General features: G+C 39.3%; 1 protein-coding gene across 13 annotated transcripts in view; it reads left to right on the forward strand.

The window, feature by feature from the left end:
• Positions 1–17,580, forward strand: part of LOC132383951 (alpha-(1,6)-fucosyltransferase) — an 825,511-nt gene that overhangs the window by 508,364 nt on the left and 299,567 nt on the right. For 3 of the 13 annotated variants that reach the window (XM_059955226.1, XM_059955243.1, XM_059955184.1), the window contains one exon: positions 2,905–3,257. The exons of the other annotated variants lie outside the window; for them this stretch is intronic. The gene's annotated coding sequence lies outside the window, so the exon portion shown is untranslated. The remainder of the gene's footprint in view (positions 1–2,904; positions 3,258–17,580) is intronic. 13 annotated transcript variants of the gene reach the window in all.

Below are 17,580 nucleotides of genomic sequence, written 5' to 3' on the forward strand. Positions count from 1 at the left end.
GGCTTTGGGCAATAATAGACCAAAAAAATCAGCCAAGGCCTTAGAGTGGCTCTGAGGCTTCCAGAGGAGCCCTACATGTACCTGGACTACAGTGTGCATGCTCTCTTTGGGGGGTGATGAATCAGCATATAGGAGGCAGATCGAAAACCTGGCTGAGTACTCTCATAACAACAGACTCTCACTCAATGTCAATAATACTAAGGAATACTAAGTAGGCTTCAGAAGAGGGAAACCAGAGGTTCATGAGCCAATAACAATCGGAGGATCAGAAGTGGAGAGGGTCAGTAACTTTAAATTCCCGGTTGTCACTATCTCAGAAGAACTGTCCTGGACCCATCATATAAATATTATTGCGAAGAAAGCACAACAGTGCCTCAATTTACTACAGAGTCTGCGGAGGTTCGGCATGTCCTCAACATCCTTGGCAAACTTCTATAGATGTGTGGTGGAAAGTGTGCTGACTGGCTCCATTATGGCCTGGTATGAGAACAGCAATGCCTTTGAGTTGAAAATCCTACAAAAGGTAATGGATTCGGCCCATTACATCATGGGTAAAGCCCTCCCAACCATTGAGTACATCTACATGAAACATTGCTCTAGAGAAACAGCATTCATCATCAAAGATCCTCACCACCCATTCCATGCTCTTTTCTTGCTGCTACTATCAGGTAGAAGATACAAGTGTCTCAGGACTCACAGCACCGGATTCAAGAACAGTTACCACCCTGCAACCATCAGGCTCTTAAACAAAAGGGGATAACTTCACTCATTTAAGGACTCTGTTATATTGTTATTTCATGCTTGTTATTTATTGCTGTTTACTTATTTCTGTATTTGCACAGTTTTTTTTACAGTTAACAGTTCCTGGTGTTTATAATTTACAGTGACTGTTCTATAGATTTGCTAAGTATGCCCACAGGAAAAAGAATCTCAGGGTTGTGTGTGGTGACATGTATGTAAATTTTACTTTGCAATTTCAACTGTGGAGGAGTTGAACATACTCATGTATGTCAGGTAGCTGTGATTCTCAATGGCCAGCCATCTGCGCAGTCTACTCCATCAAAGCAGTGTGGAATAATTTAAAAGAATGAAATTAAATAAAATAATTAAAAAAATAAATAGATTACCGTTTTGTTCCTAATCTCAAAATAAATAAGCAAGGATCCTAATTCTAGATGAGCCTGGCTGAGGTGGGACAGAGCTGGAATCCTCAGCATGAGCCTTAGGGAATTTTCGCATTCTGGACTCTTTGATCTCCTGTAAGTCCAGGTCATACTCTGTGGCCAGGTAGGTGCCCTTCAGAACCATTCACAATACTTGGCTTGTTTTTTTTTCCATTTTATTTATGATTATCCAGAGTTAACTCTTTGTATAAAATTCATGTTGAAGTGAATGACTGTGAAACACAGCTTGTCTAAAGGACACACCCAGTACAGGCAATAGATTTTCTGTACTGCTTGACCTGCCATATTTAAATGACAGCACGCTTGACCACCTTCTTCTTATGCTGAGAAGTCACAAACCTTTCAAAAGTAAAATCAGTATGAGAGGAATACAAGGTGTAAACTTGATTCCGTCCACTGGTTATTGTTGGAAAGTGTACAGCCATTGTCCAGTTCTTTTCTGACAATGTTCAGCCATTGCTAATCAGGGAAAACACCTTCATTGCTCAGAATGTTAGCCCTGATATTTTCAATGGTATCAGAGAGTTTAACTTAAGGTTATCATTTTCCCCGTGGGGATTTTCACAAAGATCTGCCTTTTGGCATTGTTTGAAATTCATTCAGTGTGTTCTAGTTGAGGGTGAAGTAAATGCAATTACAATTGCAGCTGACCTAACTAGTTTAGAGTTAGGGAAAAAGTTGTGACCTTAGTTTTTACACATAGGTGGTTCAATTTCTGTGTATGCTATCTGACAGCAAAGCAGTCTTTATCTACGTAGGCTTAGCATTTTTTAATGTTTATAATTAACTTCATGGATCATAGATTCTGCTGTTAGAATGAAGCAACAAAAGGAAATTGTGAAATTATAAATCATTCTTAATGGTTCATTCTCTCAGAATGCTAAATAACTATAAACAGGGTAAACACCGGTGACTGAAGTGAACCATTAATTTATTTGTCCTATCCCACCCACTTGTGTTGCTGCCAAATTTATTTCTGGAATTGACTACAAGATTCCGTTGTCAGGCCTGTAAAAACAGCTGAATAGTAATGCTTTGCATCAGGAACAGGTGTTTAAATCCAGCCATACCTGCTCATTTAATTATTTGCTATAGAAGGTACATCTCAAAGGTTACTATGTTCATTGCCCTTGCATAACATTTTATTGGCTGAAAATTACTGGAGTTGTTATATAGTCAATGAAGTCCTAACTTAAATTATCAACATAACTTTCTGAACTTGATAACTAGTTGCATGTAAAAATACTTAGAACCACTTGGGCACTGTGCAGTATATCAACAAGCATTTGATACTCAAGTATTGCCCATTTACTATGTGCAATAATGTGAGAATTGGTTCCTCTCAGTACTTCTAAACCATCAGATAGAGCATTATGAGTTGAGGAAAAGGGTTGGTGCTGTTAAATGGATACTTTTGGGTGAATCATTTGATAGATTTTCAGCTTGCCACAAGCCAGAAGTGAAAGGTAGTGTTTGGATGTTATACAAGAGAAGCTCAGAAACACAAAGCAAATGAAACAATCCCTTGCTTCTGGGAGAGGAAGGGAAAGAGAGATTTATCATGGCTGCCATATAGAGTACATGGCCAGAACAATTGCACATTACTTAGTCTTGAGGTTTATGTGCCCCAATGATATTGACAGTTCAATGATTCAAAGTATACTTATGATCTAAGTGTGTATACGGAATACAGTTCTAAGATTTGTTCTCCTGCTGACAGCCATGAAACAAAGAAACACCTTGGAACCCATTCAAGAAAGCATAAAACACCCAGTGCGCGAGAAAAGTACAGATTGTGCAAATGGCTAAAAGCGAGCAAACGACACGTAGAATATCAAACATCAAACCAGTAATCAGTTTGGTTCAGTTCAGCATCGCGGTGCTACACCACTGCAGGCCACAGGGCCATTCTTTGCCGAAGCATTGATCACCACAATCAAACAGCCAATAAAAAAGGAATAACCGGAATCCAGGAACATGAACCTCAAAGACCCCCAAAACGAGTCTACAGCCTCATCGAATATTTTATGTGATTAAGCGTTATTCCAAGAAAACACTTGCCAGATACTTGAGGTAAAAAACTATCCCTTTTTCACGGCTGATATTTTTCATAAAAATACGTCCAACCATGCAACTTTTTGAATGAGATGAAAGGGGAAGGAAAAGTTATTGTGTGACATGAATGCTTTTGCAATTTGTCTCCTTTTATTGAAATTCTGCTCAGCGAAAGAATTGTGTGACCTTCACATAAGTATAAAGAATTTATTGTTCATCCTGGTGTTGCTATTGAGGTTTGACGCAGTTATTCTCTTGAGGTGTACTGTTCTATATTTCCTAGGGTCGTAGGTGGAATATCCTGTTGCGTTGTCATCAGAAAGTTAATAAGAGCATAAGATATAAGAGCAGAATTAGGCCATTCGGCCCATTGAGTCTGCTCCACCATTTCATTTTGACTGATCCATTTCCATCTTAACATATCCTTTCACACACTGACCAATCAAGAACTTACCAACCTCCACCTAAAATGCACTCAAAGACCTGGCCTCCACAGCTGCCCATGCCAATGAATTCCACAAATTCACCAACCACCCTCTGGCTAAATAAATTTCTCCTCATCTTTATTTTAGGTGGACATCCCTCTATTTTGAGGTTGTGCCCTCTGGTCCTGGACTACCCCACCAAAGGAAACATCCATTTCATATCAACTCTATCTAGGCCATTCAACATTTGATAGGTTTCCAATGAGATTTCCCCCTCATTCTTCTAAACTGGTGAGCACAAGCCCAGAGCTTTCAATCGCTCTCATATGATAACCCCTTCAACCTTGGAATCAATCTCGTGAACCTCCTTTGAAGCTTCTCCAATGTCAACACATTCTTTATTAAGTAGGAGGCCCAAGCTGCTCACACTACTCCAAGTGAGGCCTCACCAGTGCCTTATACAGCATCAGCATTACATCCTTGTTTTTATATTCTAGTCCTCTTGAAATGAATGCAAACATTGTATTTGCCTTCTTCACCACTGATTCAACCTGCAAATATACCTTTGGGGAATCTTGTGCGAGGACTCCCAAATCCCTTTGCAGCTCAGATTTTTGGATTTTCTCACAGTTTAGAAAATAGTCTGTTCTTTTATTCTTTCTACCAAAGTGCACTTCTGGACATTGTATTCCATCTGCCACCACTTTGCCTATTCTCCTAATCTGTATAAATCTTTCAGCAGCCTCTCTGCTTCCTCAACACTACCCGCCCCTCCACCTATCTTCATATTGTCTGTAAATAGGCCACAAAGTCATCAATTTCATCATTCAAGTCATTGACATGTAATGTGAAAAGAAGCAGTCCCAACACAGACCCCTGTGGACCACTGCTAGTCACCGGCAGCCAATCCAAAATGGGTCTCTTTAGTCCCATTCTTTGCCTCCTGCCAATCAGCAATGTTCTATCGAGGCTGCTATCTTTCTTGTAATGCCCTGGGTTCTCATCCAGTTTAGCAGCCTAATCTAATTTTCATGCCGAGGTTATAGTCAAGGAATGCAAATTAAGTAGATTCCTTTTGCTTTGTCATGGTGTAAGGATGTGACCTGATTCTGGATTTAGGCCGCAATTAACCTATAACTGCATTCCCTAGAAAATTAATTCACTATGCAGTGGCACCATACATAATTTGAAATCAGCTGAAAACAAATCTCTAAGTCAATATAATCTTGTGAATGCCATGCTTTAAGTTACTTTCTACTTAGTTCATCAATGCATTACATGAATCAGGAGGTATCTTTATATGGGAAGCACAGGATTGAATTAAATGTCTGTTATGAAGTGATGCATTAAATACCAAAGAGAGTATGCTTTATTTTTGGAATGTCAGCAAGCTGCTCATTCCAGAATCTCTGGAAGTTTGCACAATGAGAGAGAGAGACTTTGAATCTCCAACAGATTGGGTGTTGACAATTTCATCACATTTTCAAAGACAGAAGGACAATGTGGGTGTAATTGAATCTCTTTCTTACACGGGTCTCCTAAATTTTCAGCTGAGAAGCATATACATTGTCACTTATACAGTTCGTATTTCTGGTTAGCTTTAGACATGGAATGAAGTTGCAGATCCTGATATTATGTTATGCAGTTCTCTTTTTTCATGATTAATGATTTGGGAAGTTCAGTGGTCTTGTCCTGTGCATGCTTTAAGATAAGATAAAACTTAACTTATCCGGAAGGAAATTATTGTTGCAAGGTTGCTCAGTCAGAAATATATACATTAAAATGCAAAATGTGCATTAAAAGTAATATTGCAAAATACAGATGTGCAATGAAACCATATACTTGCGTGCTTAAGGAGGAGGAGTTGTAGAGTCTTATAGCCACAGGGTGAAAGGATCTCCTGTGGTTTTCAGTGGTGCACCTCAGTAGAATCAGTCCATTGCTAAATGTGCTTCTGTTTGTCTAGTGTGTCATGGACAGGATAAGAGGGATTGTCCATAACGTTCTGTAGTTTCTGTAGCATTCTCCTCTCAGACACAACCACCAGGGAATCCAGTTCCACCCCCAGAACAGAACCAGCCTTCCTGACAAGCTTATCAATCCTCTTGGCATCAACTGCTCTCACCTTGCTCCCCCAGCAGACCACAGCGTAGAATAGAATGTTGGGTGCCACTGAGTCGTAGAACATCTGCAGCCTAGTACTGCAAATGTTGAATGACTGGAACCTCCTCAGGAAATATAATTGGCTCTGTCCTTTCTTATACAAAACTCCTGAACTTTTAGTCCAGTCTAGCTTATTGTCCAGGCAATTTCTCAAGTATTTGTAGTCCCAGATGACTTCCACATCTGTTCTCTTGTTGGAGGTGGAAATGCAGGGTGGTCCACCACCAACACTTTTGTATAGTGATGTTGGGCTGCAGGTGATGCAGTGCAAGCCACTCAACAAAGTTGTCCACCACTCTTCCGTACTCAGCCTCTTGATCCCGGCTGATACAGCCCACAACTGCCGAATCATCCGAAAACTTCTTCAGGTGGCAGGACCCTAAGTTGTATCTGAAGTCGGAGGTGTAGACGGTGAACAGGAAGGGGATAGGACGGTCTCCTGAGGTGCCCCTGTGCTGCTAACCACAGTATCTGATATACAGCTCTGCAATCTCACATACTTTGGCCATTGGGACAGGTAGACAGTAATCCAGGACACTAGTGGTGCATCCACCTGCACCTCCATGAGTTTACTCCCTCAGCAGGTTGTATATTGTTAAAAGCACTGGAGAAATCAAAGACCATGATGCTCACTGTGCTGCCTGGCTCATCCAGATGGGTATAAGCCCATTGAAGCAGGAAGATAACAGTGTCCTTGACTCCAATAAGTGGTTAGTAAGCAAACTGCAGGGGTTTCAGTGATGGATTTTTCCTTTTATATTTAAAGAACAAAGAAGAAGAGAAATACTCATCATAATGAACAATTTTCTACTCAGACATTTTAGATGGTTAGAGATTTTAAGAAACCAAATGTTTGATTTTTAAAAAAAATTTTGCTAAAAATATCTCTGCATCTGCAAATGAAATTCAAGATAGCCAGGTGTTTTAGACCCCATCCTGTCCATTTGACAAGCAAGAGACACTACACTAATTTCACATAATTTCATTAATTGGCCCCTATTTTTAACTTTATCACAGAGAGAATTAAGAGTCCTGTGTCAAAATAAAATTTGCGATGGAAAGTAGTAAGGAGGTCAAAGGGTATCTTGCATTTTGTCCAAGGAGCAAGTGGTAGGTGAAAGGGAGGTGCATTGTTACAATTTTTTGAACCATCATTGTGAGCAAGGTGGAAATGTTTGAACCATTTTAGTCAATCAGTGTTATTGACTAATGCCACTTGGTTAAAATGACAAAATCAGAATCAGACATTAAATTTGTTTTTCTGCAGCAACAACAAAAGAAATCTCTAAATTACAAAAATCAAAATGAAGGAAGAATGAGGTAGTGCTCATGGACCATTCAGGAATCTGATGGTGGAGGGGAAGAAGCTGTTCCTAAATCATTGAATATAGGTATTCGGGCTCCCGAGCCTCCTCTCTAATGGTAATAATAAGGGAACATGCCCTGGACAGTGAGAATACGATGATGGATTCTGCTTTCTTGAGGCCTCACCCCTTAAAGACATCCTTGATGGCAAGGGGTTGTGCTCATGATGGAGTTGGCTGAGTCCACAACCTGCCTCTTGCAATTCTATATATGGGAGGTTGGTCATGACTAGACTGACCTCCTGCCTCAGCAAGGACCTGGACCCATTTCAATTTGCCTATCACCACAATAGGTTAGCGGGAGACGCAATCTCAATGGCTCTTCACACGTCTTTAGACCACCTGGACAACACGAGCACCTATGTCAGGATGCTGTTCATCGACTATAGCTCAGCATTTAATACCATCATTCCCACAATCCTGATTTAGAAGTTGCAGAACCTGGGCCTCTGTACCTCCATCTGCAATTGGATCCTCAACTTCTTAACCGAAAGACCACAGTCTGTGTGGATTGGTAATAACACATCCTCCTCGCTGACGATCAACACTGGCACATCTCAGTGGGGTGTGCTTAGCCCACTGCTCCACTCTATATACACATGACTGTGTGACTAGGCATGGCTCAAATATCATCTATAAATTTGCTGATGATGCTACCATTGTTGGTAGAATCTCAGGTGGTGACAAGTAGGTATATAGGAGTGAGGCATGCCAACTAGTGGAATGGTGCCACAGCAACAACCTGGCATTCAACGTCAGTAAGATGAAATAACTGATTGTGGACCTCATGAAGGGTAGGATGAAGGAACACATACCAATCCTCATAGAGGGATCAGAAGTGGAGAGAGTGAGCAGTTTCAAGTTCCTGGGTGTCAAGATCTCTGAGGATCTAACCTGATCCCAACATATCAATGCAGTTAAAATGAAGGCAAGACAGCAGCTATACTTCATTAGGAGTTTGAAGAGATTTGGCATGTCAACAAATACACTCAAGAACTTCTATAGGTGTACCGTGGAGAGCATTCTGACAGGCTGCATCACTGTCTGGTATGGGGGAGGTAGTACACAGGACCAAAAGAAGTTGAAGAGGGTTGTAAATCTAGTCAGCTCCATCTTGGGTACTAGCCTACAAAGTACCCAGGACATCTTCAGGGAGCGGTGTCTCAGAAAAGCAGCATTCATTAATAAGAACCTCCAGCACACAGGGCATGCCCTTTTCTCACTGTTACCATCAGGTAGGAGATACAGAAGCCTGAAGGCACACACTCAGCAATTCAGGAACAGCTTCTTCCCCTCTGCCATCCGATTCCTAAATGAACATTGGACCCTTGGACACTACCTCACTTTTTTAATATACAGTATTTCTGTTTTTTGCACATTTTTTAATCTATTCAATATAGGTATAGTGTTATTTATTTATTTTTATTTTATTTATTTTTTCGCTTCTATATTGTATATTGCATTGAACTGGACCTGCTAAGTTAACAAATTTCATGTCACATGCCAGTGATAATAAACCTGATTCTGATTCTGATTCTGATTCATTCAAAAAGAGGCAGCAGAGCAGACAACTTCAGTGACCCAAGTTCAACTCCAACTGCAATGTGGAACTTTTACCTTCGTTTGTATCCCTGTGGACTTCCTCAAGTTTCCTCTCTCATCTCAAAGGCATATTGGTTGCTGTAAATTGCCTCTGATGTTGTTGGATGGAAGCAGAATTGAGAAGCTATTGATGTTAATGGGCATTTGTGACACAATATACGAAAGGGAAATTGTGAATTGAATTGATGAGATTGCTCTCAAAGTCAATATGGACTCAATGGGCAAATTGGCTTCCTCCTAATTGTAAGGACATATGAAAAGAGATGATTGGATTTTACCAGTCTAGTTGAATTTTATGTCAGTCATTCTCATGAGAAATAGATGAAAGTCTTTTATCAGCAGTACAGGTTTCTAGAAGCTATTTGATAATCATGCAAGCAGAATTTTTAATAGAATTTCTGATCGATTAGACATGACTAGAATCTATCAGAATTGATTGGATATACAAAATATAAAGTAAATTTATTATCAGAGTACATGCATATCACCATACACAACCCTGAGATTCATTTTTTTGCAGGCGTACTCAGTAAATCTAAGAACCATAATAGAATCGATGATCGACTGCACCCAGCAGGACAGACAAGCAACCAATGTGCAAATATGAAAGATGAACAATGACAATATTAAATGAATAGACAATAAATATTGAAAACATGAGATGAAGAGTCCTTGAAAGTGAGTCTATAGGTTGTGGGAACAGCTCAGTGATGGGACGTGAAGTTGAGTGAGAGAGCCTTATATTTAAGTGGTAATAACTTTTCCTAAACCTAGTGGTGTGAGTCCTTAGGCTTCTGAACCCTCTTCCTGATGGCAGTGGCAAAAAGTCAATAATCATTTCCCTGGTCTTGCCGATGTTGAATGAGAGGTTGTTGTTGCAGCACTACTGATCCAAATTTTCATCTCCCTCCTGTATGCTGATATGTAGAATCATTGAATAAACCATAGTGTTTGCTGACCACAAATTTGTTACTCAGTTAATAACAACATGAAAATATAAGGTGCTAATTCCTTCCCTCAGTAACTACTTTATTAGATACAGGAGGCCACTGAATGCATGTGTGTGGTCTTATGCTGCTTCGGCCATCCACTCCAGGGTTCGACATGTTGTGCATTCAGAGATGCTCTTCTGCACACCACTGTTGTAATGTGTGGTTATTTAAGTTACTGTCACATTCCAATCAGCTTGAAGTAGTCTGGCCACTCTCCTCTGAACTCTCTCATTAACAAAGCATTTTCCACCACAGATCTGCCACTCACTATACACTCCTTTGTCTATCACACCATTCTCTGTAAACTCGCAAGACTGTTGTGCGCAAAAATCAGCAGTTTCTGAGATATTCAAGCCACCCTATCTGGCACCAACAATCATTCCACAGCCAAAGTCATTTAGATTACCTACTTTTCCATTGTCATGTTTGGTCTGACAACAACTGAACCTCTGGACCATGCCATGTGATTGGCTGATTAGATATTTACATTAATAAGTAGATGTACCTAATAAAGTGTTTACCGAGCGTAGAAAGAAAGGCTTTGTGATTTTGTCAGTAAGATTTGCGATTTGGATTATTCACCCACATATTTCCTCAACCTCCAAAACCAATGTTATCCTTACCTAATCAACTTGGTCATTTCTCCATCTTTTCCATTTTGAGTATCCTGGTGACAGCTACCACACATGTCCCTCGTTCTGTCGGCCCAAATCCACCAAGTATTCAGCACACTTGCCTCTGTATAATGGAGCCTCTTCATTACCAGCTGCACCCTTTCCTTCCGAGACACTGATCACCTCCACTCGAAGTGCAGAGAAAAGAAGCAACTGAATTCGAGAGGCGAAGGTGGAAGTAATGTCAAAGAAGGACTGAGGCGCAGCGTGGGTGGGGCAGTGCAGAAAGCGGTCTGTAATGTTGGGTGGTTGGAGTGTTGGGATGAAGATAGTGAGGAAAGCAGCACAAATAAAACAGGCAATGAAGACAACAGCTCATCTGTCAAGTTGCTGTTATATTTTCCTTAAGCCTCTTGCTTTCCTTTAATGGAGTTCTGGATTTGCTTAGTCTCATGTCCTCTCTGAAAGCTTTGCTTCACTGCCATCGATTTTTCAGGGTGGGATTATGTTTTCTGATGCATATTCATTAACCTGCTTTACTTCAACACTGCTGCATTTGTGAAATTGCCAGGATTTGGACCAGTGATTACCTTATCACAATTTTATTTTTTATATGTTAAGACACAATGCACTATCTGTGACATAGAGTAAATGAGTCTTGAAAAAATTTATCTTGACAGTAACAATGAAAGCTTTAAAAATGGATGACAGAAATATAAGAAATTATTATAATCAGGGCATGTTTTACAGTCGTTGGAAATCAGAACCCACTCCTCATCCTATCCTGGCTTTAAACTATTTATTCAGATGTCGCCTTGGTCTCTTCAAATTAATTGAACAATTGAAACCAAGCCTGTAAAACTAGCCAAATCTCAAATTATTTTGGCTCTGTTTTACTTATAGTTGTTGCTGAAATTACTATTCTGTCTCCCAGGTACAATTTTTCTTCCCTCTTCAATCATTCTGAAATTTGAATTAAGTTATAATCAGTTCTTCCCCAAAGGCAAATCAATGATTACAGTCAAATTTCTCCCAGGCAATATCAACAAATGTGCAAAAGTAACAAAGGAGAGATTCATTATAAAAGCAGTTTTTTCTCCTGTATTGGTAGCAGTGACTAAATATTATCAGCCGATAGAATGGATACCTTGGTTTGCAACAGAAGGACATTTTGTAAATGTGAATCAATAATTTATTTTATTTTAAGTTATTTACATTGAATTTCTGTCATATGTATAAGATGAGGAAAGGCAAGGAATAATTTATTTTGTTGGCTGTTTTACTACAACCAGTCACATCATGAATGCGTAATAGTCTTTTTAAAAGAATTATAACATTGCAGCTGATGGATCTGAAAATTTTTGCTATCTGATCTAGACTTTTGTCGTTTTACTTTTGTTTTTTAGGTGTTTTACACAATTAAGGGTCTTGCGGCGACCCACTTTCTGCGCAGGCGAACTGGCTCACAAATAGCCAGCGCGCGGGGGGGGACTTTGGTAATGCACCCCGACGTCATTTCCGCCCGGAGAGGGCGGGCACTAGGGATTAAATGCCAGCGCCGCAAAGTTTGAATAAACTAGTCTCAAAACGACTTACCGACTGCATGTCGTTATTTCAGTGCTGTGTGTAGCACATCGCTACAGTCTCAACATTTTCAGCCAGTGTGAAGAGCAAATGCTAAAACCTTAGCAGGTGCACTGTGGGCTGGGGGGTGAACTTCAATATCTATTAAAACAGTGGGTTAAGCTCAAATGAGGCTTATAAAAGAACTTCACCCACCTCATCAGTATTTAATGGAGGCAGGACAGGTGGGAAGCCAAATCTTAGTCTTCATTCCCCTTCTCTCAGTTGGGCGGGGTCTGGTTTCAGGCTTCTAGTTTGCTTGTTCGTTGCTGCTTTACAGCTTTTCACTTGAATGTCCACAACAACCCTTTTGTAACCAAACTATGTATGATCATACTGGCATCACGGGTTTAGTTGATACTTCACTGGTATCACCTTAGCTCACATCAAAATTTCACTCTTCTCAACTAATCCCACTCAAGCTGCTTGGATGATCGGGTCAAATATCACACTTTGCCATCCATTACTGTTTTGCTTACAAATGCCACATCCAGTTGTTTTGCCCTCACCTTTTTATATGCTGATTTTTTTTTTGCCTTCCCACCTCAGAATATCTTTAACACAAGAGATTCTGCAGGACATATTGAGCAAAACACAGTAAATCATGGAGGAGCTCAGCAAGTCATCTATGGTGAGAAATTAGTCATTATTTTGGGCCAAGACCCTTCATCAGGAAAATATCTTTTCTCACTGTTTTGACTACTCATTCTCTGCTGGTAATCTCTGTCTCTGCCTCCTCTTCCCTTCTACATATTCACAGGCAGCTGTTCCTTGGTAATCCTTCAAGCTCTGCTCTCCGGTACATTTTAAAACAGTTCATTCCATCTCTGACCACTTTGCTGCTTCAGATGCCAAGTGAACTCCTGTTTCTTTCCTTCATGGAAAAGAGCAGTAACAACACTAAATACATCAACTTGCTATCTTCAGCTCCTAGTGTATACCAGCTCCTTTGCATTCTTTCAATCCAGCAATTTCTGGAAAACAGCTCCTCCTCATTTGTTGAATTTATATATATATTAATTTATGCGAGGCTTTTTCATGCAATTCACTCATGCCTGTTTTTATCATTTAAGCTCTTGTTTCATTGTCCTTTACATGCTGGCAGCAAGTTTATTTCTGTTGATAAGATTGTTGTATAAATCCACAGAACAAATGGGCAAGTCGAGTACACAACTAACTTAACAATCCAAAACCTGGCCTGGCCATCTCATACCTGGAGAAGGAGTCATCCTCACACCTAGTTTAGGTTATTATAGGGCCGGAAAAATAAAAACTATTGCCTTCCACACTTGTCTTCACAAACAGCATCCTTAAACAGCTCTCCCCTTCTCCATTCACCCCAGAAGGGCCAATGGATTGCTCGAGCTGTTGAGAAAAGTACTTCTCCTTTAGTAATGTATCAGCACACTCTGCTTCCCATCTATACTCAGTGTGTTCATATAGACATGAGAGATTCACATCCATCAAGCCTTTTCTGTTATTCAGTCAGGTAGTGACTGATCAGTACCTCCACCTAATCCATAACCCAACTACCCTGTCTGTCCTAGCATGTCTTGGTTTGCTCAGCTTCATCACCAACTTAAAGAGTTTTTCCAGATTGTTAACACTGAGGTGGTGTTTCCAGATACCCTCATATTTTAACTCTCAGCTCCAGTATCAGATAAACAGAAGGGTGCTGGAAAAGGGACAGTAATATCATGAAGGATTCCATCCACCCTGCTCATGGACTGATTTTTTCACTCCCATCAGGAACCACACAAAGACCAACAGACTCAGAAACAGTTACTTTCCACAAACAATAAGGCTGATTAAACGGATCCACCCACTAATCCACTTCTCCACAATACCCACCCCTACATTATCATTTCCTGTCAGTAGCCTTATGTACTGTCACTGCTATGCCTCGCTTCACTTTACAGACATGCAATCAATCTGTGGTATGTAAGCTTTCTTATGCATTTATATTTTTTGTGTCTTTTTTTTATCATTGTGTTCCTTGTTCATTTTTTTGTGTTGCATTGGATCTGGAGTAACAATTATTTTGTTCTCCTTTACGCTTCTATACTGGAAGTGACATTAAACAATATTAAATCTTGAGTTTGGGCCAATGTGCCACACTCCCTTCAATGCCAAAATATTCTTCTTAAATTTGTATCTAGCAAATGAATAACAATAAGGTCTGAAGTATTGCATAATGTGATTGCCTCTGGAGAATAAATAAGAAAGTAAGATGACTTATTGGATACTACTATTTGAGAAGCAAGAACCAGAAACATGGGTGCAGCGTTCATGAAAGTGGAGAAACAAAAATTGTTTGGGAAGATATTTTCTGTCAGTTGAATTTTTCTTCATCTGATAAGTAATGTAATAATTAAACTCTCAAAAAGCTGTTTTAAACCACTGCTTCTTCAGATCAGCATGGAAAAGACCATATTTAAAAGAAGGATGTTTTAACTTCATAATAGTTGGACCATTGGTTTATGTCAGTTTAGAGAGGTTTGTAAGTGGTTACCTAGGTTACAGAAATGCAGTTCAACAGGTACCTGTCAAAACGCAAACAATTGTTACTTCTGTCATAATCGTTGATGCTGATTATCATACATGTTCTGCAGTGATTCTCTACCGTCTGGGTATCTATTGTTGATTTATATTGCCTTTCCACAACACAAAAATATCTATTTGAATTAAGTCAAAATGATGGAAATATGTCTGAATATAAAAGATTAAGCAATGTTGAAGTTCCAGCTCTGATTAATAATGAACAATTTTTCAAACTTTTCCATTGAATTGACTTTGCATTTTCTGCAAAATTTCTACATTGCAAGATAGTCAAATTATTTTAAAATTTGAGTGTTTATTTAAAGTGGCTTATCTGTCATTAATTACTTTGGTAATCTGTGTTTGGTTTTATTGGATGTTCCATTTTGAACGTGGCATGCTGTCTCTAAATTTCACTTGAGTAGAAAACACACTGTCAGATTAATGGCTTATGCTTATCATTACAACATTTCAATTATGCCAATATCACACATTAGATTGTTCACCTTTGAACAGGTTTAATTTCATGCTGGGTCAAGTCAGGGTTCTCTTTCCTAGGAAAAGGTGAGTGAGCCTTTGTTATTTCTGCTTCTGTACCAGTCATCCATTCTTATTTGATGAGAATTATCAACAGCATATGAGTGTGCGCATATGTGTGTGTACAATGAAGAGAAGTTAATTACTTTTTAAGCCACCAGAGTATGCATCTTGCACTTGCTTAGTGTTGAAGTGGTTGAATGGAATTGGAGAAGTCCCAGTTGCACAGTTAGTTAACTAATTGTACTGTATGTGCTACATCTCCAGATCCACAATCTTGTGAAAATTTTCATTATCAAGTGCATCCACTAATGCGTGAAATGCCTCACTAAATTATTCTCCAAAAGTTATAAAATGTGATTACACATTCACATCAATTCTGAAAAGAAGAGGATCCAACTGAGTGGAAACATTTCATGTAGAATTATACTTGCCTATGCCTAACTCTATCTAGTATTTGCCATGTTTTAACAGGTCTTCACACTGTGGGACAGCAATTTATGGTACATTTCAAATAAATAGTTCCCTCAAAACACAAAGCAGAGATTAGTTATGCATACCAACATTGGAGCACTTCATTTTTTGCAATACCTTGGTGAATAGTTGAGTAGGGTTAACCATATTTATTTAAATTGTAGAAACTTAATGTCTTTGCTACAAAGCTGCAAATGTCATGTTATGTAAGACATTGGTAATAAATCTGATTCTGATTCTCTGTCCTTTACAATGGAGCTATATGCTTTGATACCCTTACTTTATTTGACTTTATGTTTAAAAAAAGGTTTAAAATCTTGGACTATCAATAGAATAGAGATTTATTATCACTGACATATATGGTTTCTATCCATGTCAGTGTTTAACATGTTGTGCATTCAGAGATGTTCTTCTGCAAACCACTGTTGCAATGCGTGTATCTTTGAGTTACTGTTGCTTTTGTGTCAGTATGAACCAGTCTGTCCATTCTCCTCAGACCCCTCTCATTAACAGTGTTTTTGCCCACAGAACTGCTGCTGACTGTATGTTTTTTATTTTTCCACACCATTCTCTGTAAATTTGAAAGACTGTTTTGCGCAAAAATCTCAGGAGATCAGCAGTTTCCGAGATGCTCCAACTACCCCATCTGGCATAAATAATCATTCTACAGCCAAAGTCACTTCGATCACAATTCTTCCCCATTCTGATGTTTGGCCTGAACAACAACTAAACCCCTAAATCACTTCCACATGCTTTTATGCATTGAGTTGGTGCCTCTGATTGGCTGATTAGATATTTGCATTAAGAGCAGTTGTACTGTATAAACTGGCAACTGTGTGTATATGGATAACTATTTTCAAAAAGTGCCCAAGGTAAAAACAAATAGTTTGAAAAGTTACCGTTGTTATTTTGCAGCCATTTCTAAATGTTTTTTGTTCTTGCAGAGCGTCATTCATTTTGTTGACAGAGAAAAACTTTGGAGTACTGTGAGGCAAGATATCTTACTGATTGCTGCAGCATAATTGGCACAACAATGGAGGCAGAATGTTCACAGTTTGGGCTTAAATCTAAGCTTATTGTTTGCAGCTTGCAACCACTGTCATTAGATTTCCAAGCAAAGAATTGTATTGATCAATAGCAGGAAAATCTGCACAGCTTCACAAGACCCAGGCTTCCACTTTGTTTTTCAAAGATCGTCTTTGCCTGCAAACTACTTGCTGTCCTTTAATTATGCTTTAATAGATATTACCTGCTATATTGTGAATTAATTGTACTGAATAATGCAGAGGATGGTAACTGGGTTCAGATGAGAAAAGCAACCAATGTGGCAACCTAAGAAGTTTGTAAAGTGACTATTATATGTAAGAACAGAGTGAATGAGGATTAACCTAATCAAGCATACTGAGAGATTACTGTCAGGCAGCATAAATAAGTTTACAGCCTTATAGGGAATTATTAATTACCATTTTGCCACTGTTAATGTTAGAAGTAACTTGGAGATGCTATTCACAGGAGTAAAAACGAGAATGAATAGTGTTTGCTTCATGGCAGGTACTGAGAAAATATGACCCTGATTTAACTATTGAGCTTGTGGTGTCACATGGACTTCATGGTGGTGTAGTAGTTATAATGATGCATGCACTGCTTGGGGCATTCCAGAGTTCAGAGTTTAATTCAGGCACCATTCTGTAAGGAGTCTGTACGTCCTCCCCATGGAATGTGTTCATTTTCCCCGGGTATTCCAGTTCCCTCCCATTGTCTAATGATGTACCAATTAGGTTAATTGGTCATTGTAAATTGTCCCTTGATTAGATTTGGGTTAATTGGGTTTGTCAGGGGTGGTGGTGCCATTGCTCACAGAGCCTGAAGGGCCTACTTTGGGCTGTGTCAATAAATAAAATAAATATACAAGTAACTGTTTATTATGATTCCTAGTGGCTATAGTACGCACATAACAGTTCATACACCTCCTGTAACTATACAAGGTAAAATTCTGAAAAGGTCTGGAA

Source organism: Hypanus sabinus, chromosome 2, assembly GCF_030144855.1.
Source record: "Hypanus sabinus isolate sHypSab1 chromosome 2, sHypSab1.hap1, whole genome shotgun sequence".
Lineage (NCBI taxonomy): Eukaryota > Metazoa > Chordata > Chondrichthyes > Myliobatiformes > Dasyatidae > Hypanus > Hypanus sabinus.